The sequence below is a fragment of the Octopus sinensis genome, linkage group LG6 (genome assembly GCF_006345805.1).
Source record: "Octopus sinensis linkage group LG6, ASM634580v1, whole genome shotgun sequence".
In the NCBI taxonomy this organism is placed as follows: domain Eukaryota; kingdom Metazoa; phylum Mollusca; class Cephalopoda; order Octopoda; family Octopodidae; genus Octopus; species Octopus sinensis.
Window position 1 is genome coordinate 54,476,290 of NC_043002.1, and position 17,473 is coordinate 54,493,762.

At 36.6% G+C, this 17,473-nt stretch overlaps 1 protein-coding gene across 4 annotated transcripts in view; it reads left to right on the top strand.

Annotated features, from left to right (window-relative positions):
* The window catches only part of LOC118763919 (putative protein TPRXL), a 185,423-nt gene that overhangs the window by 44,794 nt on the left and 123,156 nt on the right, over positions 1 to 17,473 (top strand). Inside the window, exon 4 of one of the 4 annotated variants that reach the window (XR_004999682.1) lies at positions 3,035 to 4,828. The exons of the other annotated variants lie outside the window; for them this stretch is intronic. The gene's annotated coding sequence lies outside the window, so the exon portion shown is untranslated. Of the gene's footprint in view, positions 1 to 3,034; positions 4,829 to 17,473 lie in introns of those variants that run through there. 4 annotated transcript variants of the gene reach the window in all.

The window sequence follows — 17,473 nt, forward strand, 5'->3', positions numbered from 1 at the left end:
TCAGTATTTGACTAGAATTCATAAGAATAATAGATGAAGTGCACTTTGGCGAGATTTGAACTCGTAATGTGGAGAGCTGCATATCAATCTCTCGAAGCATTTATCCGACTTACTGCTTATTCCGCCAACCTACAGCTCTTTCATAAATACTAATGTCACAAAAACATTCAATAAATGTTTGCGTTATTTTTATTGATTCTGAGGAATATTGTGTATCATAACAACATAAATGATAATAAACTAGCAGTGAGGAGAATTGAAAGTGAGTTTAAGCAAAGTCAACAACATAGAAAATATTTTGAGAGGGCATGACTGTGTTAAAAAGTTCACTTCGCAACCACGTAGTTTTTGGTTCAATTTATCTTCGCGGCACATTGGCCAAACGTAAACTATTATAGTCCCAGATTCATCAATATATTTTGATATGGAAACTGTGTGGAAGCTTTCGGATGTATGTATGTATGCGTGCGCGTTTATGTATAGCGGTGTAAAAATTGCTATTGTGTCAAAAACGTAAATCAACATTTTGATAAATAATAGATTAGTACAATAATAAATAAACTGAAATAAGTACCAAGTAGGGGTATTGTTGTGATCAGCCCAAACTCTTGAAAGTGGTGCCCAGAGTGGTCGTAGTCCAATAATTGAATCCCGTAAAGGAATTTAGAAAAACGAAAAGAACAGGAATTTACTTCGGTTTGCAAGATTCTTTATGTGTATTTGTGTTTTGAAACACATTTTATCTTCCTAGACACAACAAAACAGGAATCGAATTCAGGCTCCATGCTCCAAATACATTTGGCAAACTCAATCTATAAAATAAAACAGAACAGGTCCAGAACTGCAATACATGATGCAACAGTAAAAGAATACCATAAATACTAATGAACTTTAAGTAATGCATGTGTGAATAGATTGAAAAGATGATCAGCCGTTTCTATGGTTATGACTGGCACCAAATATTTGAGCTGAAATGATAGGGTAGTTGGAAATTTTTGCATTGGGATATCTGGAAATACTCACGAATTCTCACATCAGTAAAATCGTGTTATCTCGTCTCAAAGAGAATATCAAAAATAATGAAACAACGATGTTTTGGGGATATTGAATTATGTACAATACAAAATTACATAGAAAATTGTCAGACATAGTTATTAAAAGTCAAAGCAACGTTATGCGTTCTCAGATTGGTATGTTATGCCTAACAGTCAGAAATATTGCATGGTTATTAAAAGCTAAAACAACATGATGTGTTCTCAGATTGGTATGTAATGCATAGCAGGCAAGTATTACAATCGAAGAAGTGAAAATGCTAATGAAGAACAAGGGACGTAATACTGAGTACTGAAAATATGAGACATATGTTTAACTGGTGTGTTTGATTTCGCTATAAAACACTGAAAAGGCGCTAGTCTAGAGAGCTTAAATAGAATTAACAGATGGTATTGAAAATTACTATGTGGAGGCGCAATGGCCCAGTGGTTAGGGCAGCGGACTCGCGGTCGGAGGATCGCGGTTTCAATTCCCAGACCGGGCGTTGTGTGTGCTTATTGAGCGAAAACACCTAAAACTCCACGAGGCTCCGGCAGGGGGTGGTGGCGACCCCTGTTGTACTCTTTCGCCCCAACTATCTCTCACTCTCTCTTCCTGTTTCTTGAGTAACGCTGCGATGGACTGGCGTCCCGTCCAGCTGGGGGAACACATACGCCACAGAAACCAGGAAACCGGGCCCATGAGCCTGGCTATGTTTGAAAAGGCGCATTAAAAAATTGAAAAGTACTATACTGGTTTACGGAGATCACATTTAGAAGTATGTATGCAGATCCCATTCAGATCTAAAGATTAGGTGAATTCCATTACGTGCTCTCTCACTCAATACATCTGGAAACTGAAGGAGAATGAAAATACCAACATACGCGTAATATAGTCCATATTTAAAACCACAATACAATGTTTTAATAGATCTAAGATCTACTTTTTGTCTTGTTGAATAATGCCCTAATGCAACACACAAACAAGAAGTGGTGTATAAATGTAGACTTAAAACTATTCCAACACTACCCACATCAGCTAAGCAATATACAGGTTAATTACATCTGACCTGCATCAACTAATCAATCAACAACTCTCACATACCCAGTAAACATTGCACCACGCAGTGTCAATTTAGCTACAAGCTGTACAAGAGATCAGCAAATTGATCATCCCTCCCAACTACAAACAGTTTGTATGCTTATGTTGTTGTACGCTTGTTATATACAGCATTTGTAGCAATATAATCTGAACAAAGCTGGTCACAAAGAAAAAAGAAAAAAGGTGGGGAAAGAGAGTGATCGTGTGAAGTTATTAATTCCTTTCGCCTGAACAAAAATATTGAACACTAACAGTGTAAATTGGGAGAAAATTGAGTAATCAATATGGAAAGAAATTTTTTTAAAATATTTATTTGATGCTGAAAATTTTTCAAACCGTTACTCCGAATTTCCAGTTTCCAATTGTCGGTCAATAGTAACAAAAAGAACAATGGAAACCAGTGTGTTCATGTGTGTATGTATCTGTGTGTGTGTGTGAGGCTGGGGGGTTGGTTGTATGTGTGTGTGTGCGTGTGTGCGCGCGTATTGTAAATAAAATGAACAATAAAAAGATCGAAATAGGAGAACAAATTTTGATAAATAAGGTATTGACTTGACGTTTCAATGGAAACAGAAAGTGTCTTAACGTTTCGGATGTTTGTCCTTCATCGGAAGAAAGAAAGAAAGAAAATATTGATGGAGTGAATGAGATAAATAGTCGGGGGAAAAACAGGTGAAGGTTAAAAATGAGATAGAGATGCCGTTCTATGGGAAAGTTAAGAAAGGAGTAAGAAGCGGTTACGTAGATGCAAATTGCTGTCGTTGTTATTGTTATTTACGTCTAGGTTAGTTTTGATCAATTAAACCTATAATCAAACAGTATTCTATCCTTTATTATTTTCTTCAAGCAATTTGTCTAAAACCATATTATTCAGTCTCCCCTCTCTTTTTTTCGAAGACAGAAAAATGTGATCTAAGGAAGATTTAACCGCTATTTCTTGCAAGAGAGATTATGTTAAAGCCCTCGTTGAATTCTGAATCTTAAGTTTTAGGAGCATGAGAAAAAGTTCAACAACCTGGAGATCCTTTAGTGAATAAATTGTAAACATGTCAATGACTTTTAATTCAATTTCGTGCTTGCCACTGATTGTTTTTACACCAGCCGTCATTAATGTATGTAACTCTTTACTGATGGACCAGCAAGGAAACAAATACAGTTGAATGGCGAAAGAATGATTTCGAGAACTTTAAAATTGTTAATTCGATTATGAAATCAAAATGAAACAAAACGAATTGTTTTGAGTAAATAAAGAGGCAATGAATAATAACAGAGGTCAGCTTAGGTTTTCTTTCTACTGCGGGTGTCGATAAAATAAAGTATCTGTTAAATAATGTGTCAATTAAATTGATCATACATCAATATAAACAAATGACGGTTTTGAATAATTGTTAGAAATCAGCACGCACACTATTCTGTTTGTCATTCGGTTCATAAGTTCGAGTGTTACGTTTTAAACAAGCTTAACTATGAAACTAAATTAAAACACAAAGCAGCACGTTCAAGCGTTGCTATTTTAACAATGGACTGAAATCAAGGACGTAATCGTAATTTTTAACATAATGAAACAATGCTATTAAGATCTATAAGTATATGCATTAAAAAAGAAATAAGAAAAAGTTTAAAACGTTGAACTTCCATCTGTCCCACGTGTTAATTATTATTAGACAATGAATTAGAATTGTTAGAGTATCTGATAAAAAAGCTTCGCTGTTTTTAGATACGGTCTTTTTCCGTTTTGGGTTTTAATTCCACCGAGGTCAATGTGTCTTTCATCTTTGCGGTTCGAGAAAAAGAAAATACCAGTTAAGTCTGAAATACGGTGAACCAGAGAAGCTTTAACCAGTGACGTTATTGTCTACAAACTGCGATATAAACTAAGTGTTAGGATAAATATAATCGACTATATTCTCCAACTTCTCCAAAATCAATTATGTCCTTGTGTTATTGCGAGAAATCATTATTTGCTGACTGAAATGTCTTGGATTATAAGCGAAAGGCAAATTGAAAGCAACTGAGTGAGAGACAGTGGCAGACAGTGGATGCTTGGATCTGAGGGAGGCCTGCGTTGTCCAACGTCGGAAAATCGATTATTGTGGTCACAAGTGCAGATGGTCGTAAGTCGAGGAGTGGGTATATTAATCTGCTTCTCTATGAGTAACACTGTCGTTTATACACTTGAAGTTTGAAAAACAGGTGAAGAACAATCAAATTAAGAAAATGCACGTCTTAAAAATTGATCCTTACAAACACACAACTGACAAAATGCACACTCACACACATATATATGTATATGTACGCACACACACTCCCACACACACACATTTTTACGTACATACACATAACATTGTTCGGCGTGGCATGGCACAGAATCAGTGCGTTGAACAAAAGTATTTTATATTTAGTTCACTGTTACCTTAACGCTCAGTCGTCGCTGCATTTTTATCTCGATAAGAAGGAAAAACGTTCTCTGATCGATATAACCTTGCAGCCGTCCAATAACTGGAAGCAATATAAGAATAAAAGAAATTTAAATCTGAAACCATTATAATCTTCATATCTGAGATATGGAATCTGCGCATGGCTCAGTGGTTAGAGCATCGGGTTCACAATCATGAGATAGTGAGTTCCATTCCTGGACCGAACTGTGTGTTGTGTTCTTGAGCAAGACACTTTATTTTACATCACTCCAGTTCATTCAGCTGTAGAAATGAGTTGCGACGTCACTGGTACCAAGCTGTATCGGCCTTTGCCTTTCCCTTGGGTAACACTGGTAGCGTGGAGAGGGAAAGCTGGTATGCATGGGTGACTGCTGGTCTTCTATAAACAAACTTGCCCGGACTTGTAACAAGGAGGGTAACTTTCTCGGTGCAATCCCATGGTCATTCATGACCGAAGGGGGTCTTTATTTTTACCTTTATCACAGCTCAGGCGTATAGAATAGATCAATGGGAATACATGTATCGTTAGACCATTCCTTCTACAAGAGAACCCAGCGTTGTAAACCAGCAGAATACCCACCCAATTCTCACTATCTCGTACTCTGAGTTAGTTGAAATGAGAGCTTTCCTTCTTGGCTATAGACTAGTGTAATGCTAATATCAGAACAGGAATCGTCATCTCTTTGGTTCATGTGTCCATTGTGCTGTTCATGTGTCCATTATCTCGGCTATCTGTAGCTCTTATTGCCGAATGCGGATTCATTGATTTTTGAGCTTTTATTTCAATAAAAAAAAACATTCAGATTTTCGCTAATACTTGGTTTGTGAACCACAAGTATATGCTGTTTCATTCATTCATCATTCATTCATTCATTCATTCGAGCAAATGTATCTCAAACTGGAGGAACTCCTCTCTCTTTCGAGTCCCGCTTAGTATTATCTGTTTGGCGCTGGTCTTTGTTTCGAGTGTAGCAGAAGTGATTTACACTGTCATTATGTGTGAGACGTTTTCGCTATGAGTGGTTTAAGCTTAAATACCTGGATATCAGCTCCACAGGCCTTGTGATCAGCCGAACTTGTTTGTATTGGTCGGTTTCCAGCTGTCCAATCGTGTTGGTGCAACAGTTCGTTTTTACTTACGCGGGAAATTAATCACCAGCTTTGGGAGCCTCCTGATCTTTATAAGAACGACAGTTCTCGACTGCTCTAGGTCTTTGGCACACGCCACTGACCAGACGCAACCCGTCTCTGACAACGATGTATCTGACACCAGCCAGTCCCCGCTTTCACAAACAACAGACCAATGGCTTCCTCTACACACCACCAAACAGTACATCAACTTTAACTTCAAGATCAACAGTCCGGCCTGACCACGAAGTCTCTCACACATCTTGGTTTTAACCTGTTATATTAATTTTATTTCATGTATGGCAATCATTGTATTTTATAACGGAGAATAAATCGTCGCTTACCAGTTAATTTCATCTCAAGTCGTGTCTCATTTTCACATTTCCTTATTTAATCATCTTCGTTATACGAGAATCTCCCTTACTCGCTACGCAAAGCCTTCCGTGTTAGTGAAGGTGCTTGTTATGCTACGATCATCACAGGATATTTCCCATGTGGCAATAGAAACACCATCCATGTACTTCCCACACGACAACAGAAGCACCGCCAGCTGTTTCCCGTGTGACAATAGTAACATGTACAGCAGTGTTTCCCAGTTGTTTCTTAGTCCAACACCCCCTTAATTATATAAATCGAATCACCCAGCACTTCTCTTTAATTCTTCTGTGATGATATTCAAAGACAGGTGAAGTTTCATTTGAATTCTCATCACTCCCACTCAACGAAATAAATTATAACACTCCAGGTTGAGAAGCATCGACCTTCAGGCTATACCCTATGTAAGAATAACAGCATATGCAGTCTATTTCTTGTATGGCAACACTGTATTAGCATCCGTGCGTTGTTTTCCACGTGATTCATAATAGTAACATTCCACATACTGTTCACCATAGAATGCTTTATTTCTTCCACATACACATTAACTTTTCCCGGTATTTTTCATCATACTTAATTACATATATACACGCACATACCACACAATTATACACACACATACATATCACACAATTATACACACACATACATATCATACAATTATACACACACACACGTTAAAGAAAGAAAAAAGGCAGTTGCATTTGTGTGAACAAAGCCAAAATACGGTTGGTTTTAACAAATCTGGCTTTGCTCGAAAAAGAAGAGTAAAGAGCAGCAACATCAACAACATCAATAATAATAATAATAATAATGACGATGACGATGATGTTTTAGAGAGTGAAATCTATATATATAATGCATAGATTTATATTGGATTTTCATATAGCAGTGTAAAAAGAAAGAAAAAGCATTATTTTTATCTGGTATTAGGTTTTGTTTGTTTATCTGTGAAGGAAAATATGACAGTCAAACCCTGAAAATAATTTACTAAGGAAGCCTATTTCTGCAACTCAGCTAAATATTTATTTCTACAGCTCTACATCATATTTTGTCCACAGCCGACTGTTATTTACTTATTTATATATCCATTGTCATGAAAAAAAGGAAAAAAACCCAAAAAAACTACTTTGCAGGAAAATCAATGTTTCGTGTTATTGTTTCTTTCTAGGTCGCTCCTGATTGAACAGATTGATCAAAGACTAGAGTAGTTCAAACCGTGACCATCCCATTTATCATTATGTTTTTGTATATCATGAACTACATAATTTCCCAATGACCCTTTAAAATTTTTTTAGACAGTGGTGTCATTTAAGAGAGAGTTGGTCGTTATTTCTAACAGCTCAAGCAAAAGATGTTGCCTCTCGGTCGTTATGTTTTGTGTAATAATGTATGGGCAGTCATGTGAGATATGAGAATCTTCCGTGTTTATAACTAGAATTATAGTAAAAGAAATCAAACACGAGAAGGAATTTTGATTTAATAACCAATGATGACGTCACTGGGTTATTCTCTGAACATTTCTATTCTTCTATGTCTATAAATATACATTTTAGTACACTCACTAATTAATTCTGTCATCATTACTTATGTAAGTATGATGAAAGCAGTGGTTCGCTAATGAGAACATATTAAGACTGAAATGTGTCCAGTGTTGTTTCCCATTCTTCAGTGGTCTAAATAATTAAAGCATTATTAGTTAATGTGTAATATTGCCTTTTTTCTTCATCACTTAAGTATATCTGGTTTGCTTTTTGATGCCCTTTGCATTAGATATGTTAAACTAATTTAACTACTGATATACTAATTCCAGTAACATTGTTTCTTTCAGATCAGCAAAGGATCTCACAACTTTGTTCATGTTCTTGGTATTGTTGTTGTTGTAGATGAAAGGCAACTCGCCGCGACCGTCTGGTTTTATTTTCAAGCATAATGCATCAAGGTCCATGTTATCCAATATTTTTCTATTTTTAAAATAAGTTGTAATTTGAGGGAAATTTGGCTACTATGTCTAGTATGTTTCATAACCGCGAATTGCAAGAGTGTCCAATCCATAGTATGCCGGCGCCAAAGATATTTCATGGTGCATGCCCCACCCGACAAATCCTTGCTTTGTTTGACCCATAACAAAGAGTAGCAGACAATTAGAATTTAAAACCTTCAAGTATTTTTATCTTTTGAGACTAGCAGTTTCAAAGCATTCTGAAAACTAGCAGTCTCAAAAGATTTTGCTATCATCTTATATAAGTATTTTAATTTCCTATAATAAGTTATTTCTTATGATAAATAGTTTATTGAAACGGGATGTTATGTTGTGACTCTAGTTTCACGACACTGCGATCTTCAGATGTGTACATACTCGTTTTGACGAGGTGATCGTGTAGTTAAGGTACGTAAAACAATGCTAGCTCGCCCACTTTTTACACTGAGCTCGAAGATACAATGAACACTGCGGTACGTTGTTTCCTAAAATGAGAAAGATCCTACTAAATATAAATGAGAAAGATCCTATTAAATATAACAGGTACAGATTAGGAGTCCAAGGGATTGAATATGATAATGACTGAGATTTAGCGGTTATTCTTAGTGCTGGATCATCGTGAAAATTTTATTCTACATTAAAGAGAGGAAGATACTCAAAAGCAAATGAGAACGCTTACTAAAAGAGCGCAGGTAGGAAGAAGCATAAGAAAGAAATGGATCTGTTGTGGTCGTGAGTTTGAAAGAAGAGGTTACCTGTTTCTCGTTATTAATAACAGCGCCGAGTCTCCTATACCTGTAAGTGAGCAAAAAACTTCTCCAGCTTTCATCATTTGGTTGGAGATATTGTCGACCAATAAATACGTAGATGATAGCATTTTCCTTTGGTTTCACCTGCCTTTTAATTGTTATATTATATAAAATAGACCTCTGTGTGTGTATTCGTTTTTCATGCAAAAACGGCTACACGAATTGGTTCCACACTTGGGGTGCATGAATAATTTGACCTGGGATACAATAATATCGACTTCATTTATTTTTTTTAAAAATAAATAATATTGTTTCATATAAGATTAACTTCTTTAAAAAAGGATTTTCAATGTCAACTTCCGGTACTAACGTAGCAACTGTGGTTAGCTACACACACACATATATGTATACAATACGTATTTGAAGAATATTTACATTTTAACCGCTTCTATTTCATTTCAATCGCATTGTCTTTTGTTTCCAGGGGAAACACATGAACGTCACAGATTCCTCTATCTATCTATCTATCTATCTATCTATCTATCTATCTATCTATCTATCTATCTATCTATCTATCTATCTATCTATCTATCTATCTATGTATGTATGTATGTATGTGTGTGTTCGCTTTTCACGCGAAAACGGCTGCACGAATTAGCACCACTAGCAAATCTACCCATCTACGATGAAGGCATAAAATGAGGGAGGGAAGTCATAACAGCAATATGTATTGAGAAATGTATAAATGGGCTTGATAGATCACTGGGTGATGTCTTAGAGAAATCACATTATTGTTGGTGATGCAGCATTCTATTGTAGCTATATGGCATGTGTTTGCGACTAAGTGACATGTGATGACGATTCACTCCCGAACTGAAATAGGCTCCCAATCTCTGTCTCATGAATGGTTATGTGGACCACTCCTAACGAAAGCCAAAGCTTCCTTCAACCACCACATAAAAAGTATCATGAAAAAATGTTATTTAGATATACCTTTATTTTAGTTGTTTACACTCTTTTACGCTTGTATATACTCTTATACAAAGTTCACAAATTCCTTATTTGAATTATGAATCATATTCCTTTCGATAATATCAATATGATTACAAAACTTCTTTGTTGACAATATTCTCTGTTTGTTCAATACTAATTTTCAAATTACTGAAGTCCGTTGCTCAACTCATAGCGACGTATAATTGGCCGTGTGTAAACATCGGGGTGGGTAAAAATACACCTACACGATCTTAAGTCTGACTCTGTGCCTTGTTTTCTTTGAATGCGCGAGCGGAATCTTTAGGGTTGCAAAAAAAAAATCAAACTAAGACTTACCTCTCACTGTTCTATGCGAATAATGTCTGGATATGCGAATAATGTCTGGTACAATGAGTTATTTTGATTGACAAAACTGATATGTGAACAATAGCCGCTTCGATTGGCCATTTCGAATCCTGCCAAACTTCAATAACCGCTAAATAATCACACACACTATATACTGACACACACTTTTTCCATTTTATTTCGCTATTAACTGTCCTCGTGGCCTCGTTCGTATCTACATTGGAGCCACGAACTGTACGATGAAAATCCAGAGTTATTCGTGGTCGGTGAATTTTTAATAAAAATGCGAAGGTGGTTTATCAATTCAAAAATCGATATCCACAAAATAATCATACTTTCTAATTTTTTAATGCTAAAAACCTTCTTGACAACTGTCTTCGTAATCCCGAAAAATATAACCATTGGTTCATCCATCTGGCCGTGAAGAGGGAACAGACAAAGAGACGGACATAACGCCCGATAGCAAATTTGTCATCTACGATGGGAAATAAAGGGATAGTATCGCAAATCTAAACCTTCTAAATTCACGAACTATACGTGGGGTGGAGGTGGGGGAATCCAGAGTTAATATTCGTCGACGGAATTTAAACAAAAAACATCAAAGATGATTTAATACAAAACTCAATAGCCATTAAATAATCATACATTTTCACATTTTTGTGGGGAGGTAAAAACTTTCCTGATTACCTCCTTCGTAATCCTGAAAAACATCGTGACCATTGGTCCAGCCGTTTGACCGTGAAGAGGGAACAAACAGACAGATGGACATAACGCCCATTATAGTAAACAGTTATACTTCACAGCCAGTAACTTGTTATTCTTAATTATGCTTTCAGCTCCTATTATCACTCATATTCACCCTCTGCTGTTTATTCTGAATTCTGTTAGAACCTTTTTTTGTTACTCAGACGACGGAAATGAGCCGAAGTATCAGCTTACTGTTCTCCTCCGAGGTAGAGAAACTTATTGAAATACATGGCTAAGAGGAAAGCTGATTGCCATACAAACTTATATATATCTTTTGTCGTTTAGTCGAACAAATTGACCCCAGTACTTTTTTAAGGCCTGGTACTTATTCTATTGATCTTTTTTTGCCAAAGTGCTAAGTTATGGGGACATAAACACACCAACATCGGTTGTCAAGTGCTGGGGGGCACAAACACAGACGCAAAGACACGCACATGCACCATGGTATTATTTTAAAAAAAAAATCATCAGAATAAATGCTTTACGTTCTGATTTCAAATCCAGCCAAGGTCGACTCAGTCGTTCATTCTTTAGGGATCGATAAAAGAAATATCAGCTGAGCTTTGTGATCGATCTAACCGACTAACTCTCTCCCTCAAAATTGCTGGCCTTGTGACAAAATTAGAAATCATTGTTTTGCGGTATTTATTCTCGTCCTTTACACTCTGAGTTCAAATCCCACCAAGGCGATCTCTACCTTTCATCAATAAAATAAACTAGTAGTCTCAAGTACTGAGCTCTATTGTATCAACTAACCCCTCCACCAAAATTGCCGGCCCTGCGCTTAATTCATACGAGGGGATGCTGAAAAATTCCTGGCTTTGGGTAGAAGAAAATACAGGAGTAACAGTTAATTATGATTTTATCCAACATATTCCCCTCTTAGAACCTGACACTTATTGCAGCGGTCCTTCAGTTTTTGTAATCCCTGTTAAAGAACTCAGAAGGTTGGGCCTCCAATCAGGCCATTCGAGATACTATTAAAACTAGGAATATTTCAGCACCTCCTCGTAAACCGGTTTTAAAGAACGAAGTATTCAATGACGAAACTATCAAATACTATTAAACAACGGAAGTATTCAACAATGGAAATATTCTATTATTGTATCGTTTCGTATTTGGCGTGCTGATTCTTTTATAAATTGTCTGCTTTATATATTTGATGGAAAATTTTTTAAAATAATCAATAGGAAAAATACAACTGAAAAGTCATTAAATTGGATACTGACCGGGAAATATAGGTTAAAATATTCTCAAGTGCACCACTTACAATTTCACGAAAGATTTACTGCCTCAATAGTTATTTAAATGGCCAAGAAATATTGTAAAGTGGACGCCAAAATTAAATTTGATTTTACTCTGAAATGCTTCCACATGTTTTAGGTTTATCTCCATTGCGCAGCACCTTGGGCAAGTGTCTTCTAATATAGCCCTTGGTCGACCAGTGTCTTAAGTGTCAATTTGGTAGACGGAAGCTGCGTGGAAGTCTGTCGCATACAATAATAAATAATATAATATAATATAATATAATATAATATAATATAATATAATATAATATAACATACACAAATACACACACATGTATGTATGTATGTATATGTGTATGTATATATGGGTACAGGACGTCACCAACTATGCAAACAGCATGAAATACGTAAACAACGAGAGAGAAAAATGGAAAACAGGAAAAGTAAACACCGAGAAAGGACTCTTCATCAGTTGTCGGCTGTCTATCTACTCGCCATTCAACGATAATATGAATTTTCCAAGACAATTGCTCCCATAAATTCTAAAGTAAGATATAGAATTTATGGAGGGTCAAAGTGGGGAGCCAAAACATGACAGTGCAGACATACAGGGAAACCAGAACGAGAGGAAAATAGTGAACGCTGGGAGAAATATTTTCTTTTATATATACATAAGTGTGTGTGTGTGTGTGTATGTGTGTATGTCAGAGAGAGAGAGAGAGAGTCCATTCCTCACCACTTGACAATCGGCGTTGGTTTGTTGACGTCCCGGTCCGGCAAAAAATCCCGATAGGATAAGTGCCAGACTTACAATAAGTACTGAAGTCCGTTTGTTCGGCTAAAAACGAACAAGGTTGTGCTCCAGCACGGCTGCTACCCAATGACTGAAACAAGTAAATGAGTAAGACATTAAAAAAGTTTGCATTTGACATTTTATGCGTATGATTTTCTCAGAAACCCTATAAAGGAAGTAACATTTTAAGTCTCATTTTTCAGAAAAAGAAAATGTGAGGTGAAGATATTAGCAAAACTTTCAATAAATCTATTCGCGAAAATAATATAAATAAATATATATAAATATATATAAAATGATATACCTCTTCAAAAGTTAGTGACAACTGATAATACTCCGTGAATGATAGGGAAAATGTAAATTTTAATTTTTGTGTAAGGGCGAAAAATTTTCACTCTTCGTATATTATGTTATCCACGAATTCTGTGTTCCAAAATTTTAAATACCACACCATGATGCTGGCTGTTAAATTCAATTTATAAACCACATCTGCAGCACAGACTGTTTAAATCCTTTTCAGAAGTAGATGTTGAGGAGGGTGAGCAAAGGAAAGGTCATTTGTTGAACTAAAAAAAACAAAAAACAAAACAAACACTGCAGCAACAACGTGATGAATTTTATGATTCCTATTGGTTTACAGCTTTATCATTTTTAAATGATATGACAATGAAGCTTAATTGTTTTAATCTCGAGTTTCAAGAAGAAATGAAAACTTTTTCACAGTTTGCGTGTTCAGTAAATATAATCTGATATAGGCGCAGGCTTCGTGGTTAAGAAGCTCGCTTTGCAGCCACATGGTTTCCAGTTCAGTCCCACTGCGTGACACCTTGGGAAAATATCTTCTTCCATAGTCCTGGGCCGATCAGTGCTTTGTGTGTACATTTTGTAGACAGAAACTGTGTGGAATCCCGTTGTACACACACACACACACACACACACACAGAAATATGCGCAAACTTCTTACGCTGTGTGGCAAGAGGCTTGCTTCCAAACCATATGGTTCCTCGTTCAGTCCCACTACGTGGCACCTTGTGCAAGTATCATCTACTATAGCCTCGAAGCATAAAACCACCTTTCTTTCCTTCCCTGAGCATCTGCTAATACTTTACGTGCACCACGTCTTCGCGTTGTTTCTTGTGCTTGTTCTTCGTTTTACACACACACACCGGTTTTCAAGCGGTAGCCTGGAACAAACACAAAGACACACGCAATTATATATATATATATATATATATATATATATATATATATATGTGTGTGTGTGTGTGTGTGTGTGTGTGTGTGTGTGTGTGTGTGTGTGTGTGTGTGTGTGTGTGTGTGTGTGTGCGTGTGTGTGTATTTATAAAACCACACACACACACAAATATATATAAATTTTATAAATCTAGATTTGCAAGACATTGTCTCGAATATAGAGCTTCCATTCCAATTAGTCATGGAAATGGAAATTATTAGTTTGTAAAATGATTTGCGATTGAAAAATCTGGCAGGAAAACCATAATTATAGACATAAGTTGATAGGGATTTCCGTTCTAGAAAGAAAGTTATCAAAGATGAAACTCACATCTTGGATTATATCTATGTTTGTTAATTAGGGTTTCAATAATCTTTTATCTTTCACTAGTTTCAGTCTTTGGACAGAGGCCATGTTGGGCCACCGCTTGAAGGGGGTTTAGTCGAACAGTACTTCTTTTTAAGCCTGGTACTCTATTGGATATCTTCTTGCCGAACTGCTAATTTAGGAGGACGTTATCAAACCAAAACTTCTTGTCAAGCGGTGGTGTGGATACACACAAGCATCAAAACATGCTCAGATGGATAGATAGATAGATACGCACACACACAACACACACACACATACACACACACACACACACACACACACACACACATACACACACACATACACACACGGCGGGTTTTTTCAGCTTCAGTTTACCAAATCCACTCACGAGGCTTTGGTCGGTCCGGGGACTATACTGGAAGACACTTCCCAAAGCTGCCCCGAAGATTTTAACATCGGAAGGCGGTGGTTTCGCAGATTCATTAAAGCATTGGACACACTGTTCCTTGTGTTTAGTTATGACTCTTTATGTACTGAATTCATATCTCAATACGTACTTCTTGTAGTTCAAATCTCAGTAGATAATCTCTTACAATCAATTCCTTCCGAAGTCGACAAACTAAAGTATCTGACAAATACTGGGTTGATTCGTAAAATATATTATACATATTAATGGAATTATAACAGAAAACGATGAACACGATTCCCTAATGCATATCCCATCTTAGTGACTTCATGAGATTAGCATTAAAAAAAAATATACAAACAAGATACTAAAAATCATACCAAGGAAATGCAGTTTCAAGTAACTCATTAAAATATTTCTTGTATTTAATAGTAATAACTTATATAATTGTACCTCCGTATATCACCATGTCTGTAATTACAATTACATACATACATACATACATACATACATACATACATACATACATACATACCTATCTATCTATCTATCTATCTATCTATCTATCTATCTATCTATCTATCTATCTATCTATCTATCTATCTATCTATCATTTAATGTACGTAGTATAAAGATACGAGCTACTAATAGTTCCAGGCATTGGAGACACAAGTCTAGATAGGTTGTCATAACACGCCTGGTGTCTCCAAGCAATATTCGGGCTGAGTCTGTGTGTGTGTGTGTGTGTGTGTGTGTGTGTGTGTGTGTGTGCGCGCGTGTTTGCGAATCAAACTTTTTATGTATTCAGGTGCCAGCAGTACTTTATTACTAATGAAATAATATGTTCGATATTCCTGGCGGCAAAGCTTCCTCTATGAAGTGTAGCGTAATGAGGAAAGATTCAGTATCTTTTAAATAGCGATGTCATGGTGAGTCCTATAAACTATTGATATGACTAGAATACCCAGGGACTGAATATATATATATATATATATATTATATATATATATATATATATATATATATATATATATATTCTTGATGGAGTGAACCAGGATATTTTAATAAACTAAAATTATACCCTTCATGATTAGAAAAAGAAAAAAAACTTACATCATCTAACTGTTTTAAAGAAAGGCAGTGGGGGGGGGGGGGCTGGGATTTAGATTAACTGAAATTAATGAGATATAGAACTGAGTGAAGAGTGAGTCTAATCTTTAGCGGGGGAGAACTACGAACACGTTTTGGTGTTATTAGACCTCATCAGCAAAGTATAGTCTAACTATTACTTCGAAACCTTAGAGAAAATGACTCTTTGGAACCCAGAGAAGAGTATACATCTAATTTATCCAAGACAAATTTTTGAGGATATCTAATTGCATTTTACGCAATTTTGTGTTTAACATTATGTCTTTGATTTTATCTAATTTCCAATCGTTTTGCTGTGCACTTTTCTGTATATTGATATTTTTTTATGCTAGGTACATATGAACTTAAAGAAAAAATCCTGTATTTCCAAGCAATGTTTCAATGTTCTTAGCTCCTCTCCACCAAGCTACAGGTATTATATTATTTCCTCGAATTCGACACAGAACGCGTGGGTGAATTAATGAAGATCTAGCATCAACTGATAATGTCCAACGCTGAGATAGACAGACTGATAGACAGATATATAAAACAGATAAGGAATCAGACACTCAGACAAATCGATAAATCTAGTTACAATTCTCTTTCATCTTATATCTTTAGATCCAAGTCTCTCCACCACCTTAACCTGCCCCATCGACGCCATCGTCCCCACACCCCATCATCATCACGACCATGATCCTGACGATGATGATCATCATTATCATATCGCCCCTACAAGCAACAGCAGCAGAAGTAGCGGCACCAGCACCATCACCACCACCATCACCACATCATTCCCACACATCATCAAAAGAACTACCACCACTACCCATTTACCCTCTATCCCGATTGTTTTTTTTTCCATCCTCCCCTTTCTCCTCACCGTGTATTCCCATCAATGATTCATTCTGATTCCCCCACTCCCCAATTTCCCCCCTTTCTTTCTGGATTTCCTGAAAATCTATAATTTGGGAATATTTCTCTTGAGTGTTTATAAAATTAGGGAAACCTAGAACATATCGTCGCCTTCGAGGGAACGAATTTTCATGTCGATAACGTTGTTGCTTCGTGAAAGCGCGTGGCTTAGTGGTTAGGGTATTCAGCTCACGGTCGTAAGGTCGTGAGTTCGATCCCAGCGGTGCGTTGTGTCATTGAGCAAGACGCCTTATTTCACCTTGCTCCAGTCCGCTCAGCTAGCAAAAATGAGTTGGTCCTGTATTTCAAAGAGTCGGCCTTGTCACATTCTGTGTCACGCTGAATCTCCCTGAGAATTACGTTAAGTGTACACGTGTCTGTGGAGTGCTCAACCACTTACACGTTAATTTCACGAGCAGGCTGTTCTGTTAATCGGATCAACTGGAACACTTATCGTCGTAACCGATGGAGTGCCAAATGTCGTTTAACCCAAGGCCCAGTTTGAACAGACATGGTCGAAGGCGTTCCAGA